Source organism: Glandiceps talaboti, chromosome 20 (assembly GCF_964340395.1).
Source record: "Glandiceps talaboti chromosome 20, keGlaTala1.1, whole genome shotgun sequence".
In the NCBI taxonomy this organism is placed as follows: Eukaryota; Metazoa; Hemichordata; class Enteropneusta; family Spengelidae; genus Glandiceps; species Glandiceps talaboti.
The window spans coordinates 4,248,873-4,254,802 of record NC_135568.1 but is presented as its reverse complement, the minus strand read 5'-3'; positions in this window follow the sequence as shown (position 1 = coordinate 4,254,802).

The window sequence follows — 5,930 nt, the reverse complement described above, 5'->3', positions numbered from 1 at the left end:
GTGATTACTAATGAGGCATGTTTCAGTAAATAGAAACGCATAACTAATCATGAAAGAAAAATGATGAAAAAATGCACACAAGATCCAGACCATGTCGCTTTCGAACATATTCTCTGTTGTCAATGTTTCTTTCTAGATGCACATGAACATTTCTTTACGGAAACATTATCCTTAAAACTAGGAAGTCAACGTTTTTTATCCACGAAAATGAGGCAATTTGGTATTTACAGTGTAATGGTGGAAGGTAGAGGGAGCTGTTTAAAAATGAACAAATGAAGATAATTTTAAAGAGACATAAACCCAGAGCATTTACCTGCATACACTTCGACTTCACAGACCCTCAGCTGACTGTATGTACCACTCTGTTCAATACTGACATATCGTCCAAATCTATCATTGCATGGGAACTCAAGGTTACTATTAGTAGTGTTGTCTAAAGCAACTTCTTCTCCACAGACTGGATTAGAACTGATGTCTAATGAGTTTCCAGCACGTATAATTGCACCATACATGAATATTGAAGTCCAGCCACCATCATCTGGAAAGAGGTATTAGACAAATTTTTATGATTAGACAATTTTTACTGGAACCTTAAACTGGAAAACTGATCATTAAAACCCGTCTCCACAAAAGCCAATGTAACAGCATGTACACTTTGCTATACATGGTAATTATCATGTGGTATTTTCAATTACTATTTACATGGTTTTTTACATTTGAACTCATTTCTACCAAATATCAACAAGCAAACATTTTTTTGTATGGAGGGGGGGGGGGGAGGGGGTATTTAAGTTCTGTTAAAATCCTCAAGATTCCTTCATCACTCTGTGCTGAAGTGATAATTTCCAATGAATTGTTTAACGGCCAAATGTGAAATTGTAAAGACTACTATATTCAAAGACCCTGTAAATATATGACAATGGCTTCAAACTGGTAAACGTTGCTAAGGCAACCTTTTTCATATTTTGTTGTTATAACACCTTTAAACGATCGGTCGTTCCGCTGATTAAAAATGGGGGGGGAAAAAACAAAGTAACTGTCCGTAATACTTGTTCTTTTATAAGTAAATGGGTGGATGACCTTGAAATAATGACTGATGTCAACACACAGTAAATCATTTGCATATGTAAGAGAACCTCAAGTACAGCCACTGCGATAGACAATTACTCAGACCACTTTTTTCTATAGTAGTCTGAGATGATAACTGTCGCCTAGACACGCACTTGTGATGTTGCCATTTTAACATCATTGCCATCGTACTAATTTAACAATTAATTCAATAATTGATTTATAATAAATATTGTTTTGAATTATTTCTGGTATTTTTGTAAAATTATTTTTCACTGAATCTTAGAAATATAGGATCCATCGAGTCATGAGAAAATAGGAGATAAAAAAGGACCACCCCGAGAACACAGCTTTTCTGAGAACTAGTGTTCGACTCGGCGGGGATTTGAGGTCAAATCCCTGCTGACAAGACATAAACAATAAAAAATAAATCATCGAAAACTGTATACCATTCTGTATCTAATGATGGAAATAATTGAAGAGTTACATATCATAGTATAATATCAATGTATCTCATTTTTCTCTTATATGACTGTGTAGATTACAGTTATGACTAGAAGTGTACATATCATAGTATAATATCAATGTATCTCATTTTTCTCTTAATATGACTGTGTAGATTACAGTTATGACTAGAAGTGTACATATCATAGTATAATATCAATGTATCTCATTTTTCTCTTAATATGACTGTGTAGATTACAGTTATGACTAGAAGTGTACATATCATAGTATAATATCAATGTATCTCATTTTTCTCTTATATGACTGTGTAGATTACAGTTATGACTAGAAGTGTACATATCATAGTATAATATCAATGTATCTCATTTTTCTCTTATATGACTGTGTAGATTACAGTTATGACTAGAAGTGTACATATCATAGTATAATATCAATGTATCTCATTTTTCTCTTATATGACTGTGTAGATTACAGTTATGACTAGAAGTGTACATATCATAGTATAATATCAATGTATCTCATTTTTCTCTTATATGACTGTGTAGATTACAGTTATGACTAGAAGTGTACATATCATAGTATAATATCAATGTATCTCATTTTTCTCTTATATGACTGTGTAGATTACAGTTATGACTAGAAGTGTACATATCATAGTATAATATCAATGTATCTCATTTTTCTCATATATGACTGTGTAGATTACAGTTATGACTAGAAGTGTACATATCATAGTATAATATCAATGTATCTCATTTTTCTCTTATATGACTGTGTAGATTACAGTTATGACTAGAAGTGTACATATCATAGTATAATATCAATGTATCTCATTTTTCTCTTATATGACTGTGTAGATTACAGTTATGACTAGAAGTGTACATATCATAGTATAATATCAATGTATCTCATTTTTCTCTTATATGACTGTGTAGATTACAGTTATGACTAGAAGTGTACATATCATAGTATAATATCAATGTATCTCATTTTTCTCTTATATGACTGTGTAGATTACAGTTATGACTAGAAGTGTACATATCATAGTATAATATCAATGTATCTCATTTTTCTCATATATGACTGTGTAGATTACAGTTATGACTAGAAGTGTACATATCATAGTATAATATCAATGTATCTCATTTTTCTCTTATATGACTGTGTAGATTACAGTTATGACTAGAAGTGTACATATCATAGTATAATATCAATGTATCTCATTTTTCTCTTATATGACTGTGTAGATTACAGTTATGACTAGAAGTGTACATATCATAGTATAATATCAATGTATCTCATTTTTCTCTTATATGACTGTGTAGATTACAGTTATGACTAGAAGTGTACATATCATAGTATAATATCAATGTATCTCATTTTTCTCATATATGACTGTGTAGATTACAGTTATGACTAGAAGTGTACATACCGTAAAGAAAATATATTGAATCTGCAATTTCCGAATAGGACATTGATGTTGTAGATGAATGAAAACAGTCAGCATTGTAAACAGACCATGATTTACAATCTGGATTGCTTCTACAGAGATCACAGCACTCGTTGTTTAAATAATCATAGGTTGCTGACCATAGATCCCACCCGTATCCGTAGTCGTTATTCAACTTGAATTGCGGCACCTCAAGCCCACAATCTGTTTCCAAAGATAAAAAAAATCAGTTATTTTTTATAAATATAAATATAAAAGTATATATTGTATGAAGTTCGCTAGCATCGATGAAATAATATAACATTGCTCTATGTGTTGAACGGCAACAAAAATATTGGGAACTATTAGAACACATGACTGTAAATAAAACAATAAAGTGTAGCGTGGAAGATTTTTTTTGTCTACTAGTACTAGGCAGTCTAAACGTTAATGTTATCGGGTAGCTATTACTGGTGTTTTTGCCGTCGTTTCTGATCATAGACCTCTTGTGTAGGAACTATACTCTGATGCATTCCTACAAAAACAACGACAAGGGAAACTTTTCATTTCGTATGGTCATCGGATCATGGGAAATTAGGTTTTATCACAAGTAACCTAGGAAACGTGTAACTAGCAAACAGTGTGTGAGTGTGCGTGTGTGATGGCAATACACCTTCATGTGGTCGTAAACATCAGAAAAATGGTTGTTGGACTGCGATGTCCGTTCGTTTCAACATTATTTATGAATATTTGTTGAAAATAATCTAAACAATATCTGATCTCACGCGTAAAATTGAAGGTTTTAAAGATAACATTGGCAAAATATAGTGTAAAAAAATCCATTGTTAAAATAAATGTTGATGTGCATACCTTTTAATGAAATATGTGTAACATGTTTTATTTATTACCAACACAGGTCTCTCAAGTGTAATTTTGATTTCAAAAAGTGTGACAATTTGGTCAAATGAGTTAATTACAAACTATATATATATATATAAACTGCTTTATAAAATGTATCCAAGTTTCTGATAAATGTCGGATTTCAATAAACGCTACTCTATTCACAACTTACTGACAGTAGTAAAAACTTAACGACTGAAAGATGTCATACACCCGCAGCACAAATAGTGATCGAAATCACATCTAAGGATTGTGAGCAGAGCGATGCGTTCAATGTAACACAATACTTGGCTCTGATGATGTATATATTGAGTGGATTGAGAGACAACTGTTATATTGTTACAGTAGTATAAGGCCTTTGATTGTATGTCTATGTTCACATCCAAACCGTGCTGTAACTCAGATATGATAATCTCTTTTAAGTCTACAGTTGTGTGTAGATGTATGAAAGGATATCATGTCTCATAAGTTAAGAAAACACCCACACCAACCCCGTTTATACTGTAATAGAACTTTAAAAACTTATGGTATATAGTTTGCATACCTTGCCCAGTGAAATCCCATTTGTTTTTAACGACAACTTTATTTATCCGATGTACGGATCTATCTTCTCTCCCAAGGTCAATGGTCAACAATGGTAAGGTACCAGCTGCAGTTTCAAGGTGAATACAGGTAGAGTCATCACCATCCACGGCATTAGAAGGTAAACCATCAATAACGGTGCCACCACCAATATCAATATCTTTACCAACCCCCACATTTCTTGTACCTGGGTAAAAAGTAAACCGAATACATATATAACGCAAAATGTCACAAAGGTCAAACAAAGGCAATATTTAAAAGTCGAATTCGTGTGTGTGTGTGTGTGTGTGTGTATATAGCACTCCCTTATCACTGTATCAGACTAAATATATTTATAATCGACTTTGTAGTTTACGGAACACTGATATCCATGCAGATGGAAGAGGAGCGGTGCCAAACATGCATCGGGGAAGGGGGTGTGTCAAACATGCATCAGGGGAGGGGCTGTGTCAAACATACAATATGTAGTTTGTCTTACCTTCAGTAGGCACAACAAATACCAGTGGTCCAAACAATTGAAGTATCAAAACAATCAACCCAATCATTGCTGTAGAGATTTAACTCACTGTAGCAAAATTGTGAATCTTCTCTGTCCGTAGATAACAGGGAAATACAGTATTTCGCGTATGACTCCAGTAATATTCACAAACAGAATGAATTAAATTTTAAACAACTAATCAAGATTGAACATATTGGTCAAATAATTATCTCCCCCTTAAGATGAAGTTTGACAGCATAGTTGATTCCAATCATCTTGACATTACTTTCACAATATTATTTGAAGTTAAAACATCTTGACTGATCACCATGGCAACACTCTACGTCTGTTTCATCGAAGTACTGCGAACAAGTCTTCATCGAGGGCATAGTTCCCAACATTTAACGTTACTCATTCATATTCTGAATTTATGAAAAATATTGGTTGAACTATCAAGTCATGAAATAAAGTGAGACACAGATTGAACTACAGAATCTGACAGTTGTGCCAGGTTTGGTTGAACCGGTCCATGCATGTCAAATGTGTACATATACACTTTGAACACTTTTGGTTATTTCACCTTAACATAGGGTGGGGTGAGGATTCAGGGTCAAAGGTCAATGACTTATTAGAAAGCTCTTCATAGATACTAGTATTACAGGTGTAGACATTCAAAGAGGTAGCTGTCTGTTAAACTTCCAGAGTTAGTGGTAAAATGTTAATTTTTACAAAAAATATGGCTACCATTCGACCATTATTGCTAAGGTTGTGAAACAAAGTAAAGTGCCTATGTAGACTACATTTGTGGTAGGTTTGTCTGTCTGTCTGTCTGTATGTATGTATGTATGTATGTCTGTCTGTCTGTCTGTCTGTCTCTGTGTATGGCACCGTGCGCTCTGATCATTGTGCATTTATTAAACAAAAAGACATCAAATATCAAATATGGTTTTGAAGTGCCTTTAATTTGACATCATAATTAATTATGAAAGGAATATATAATATTGCACA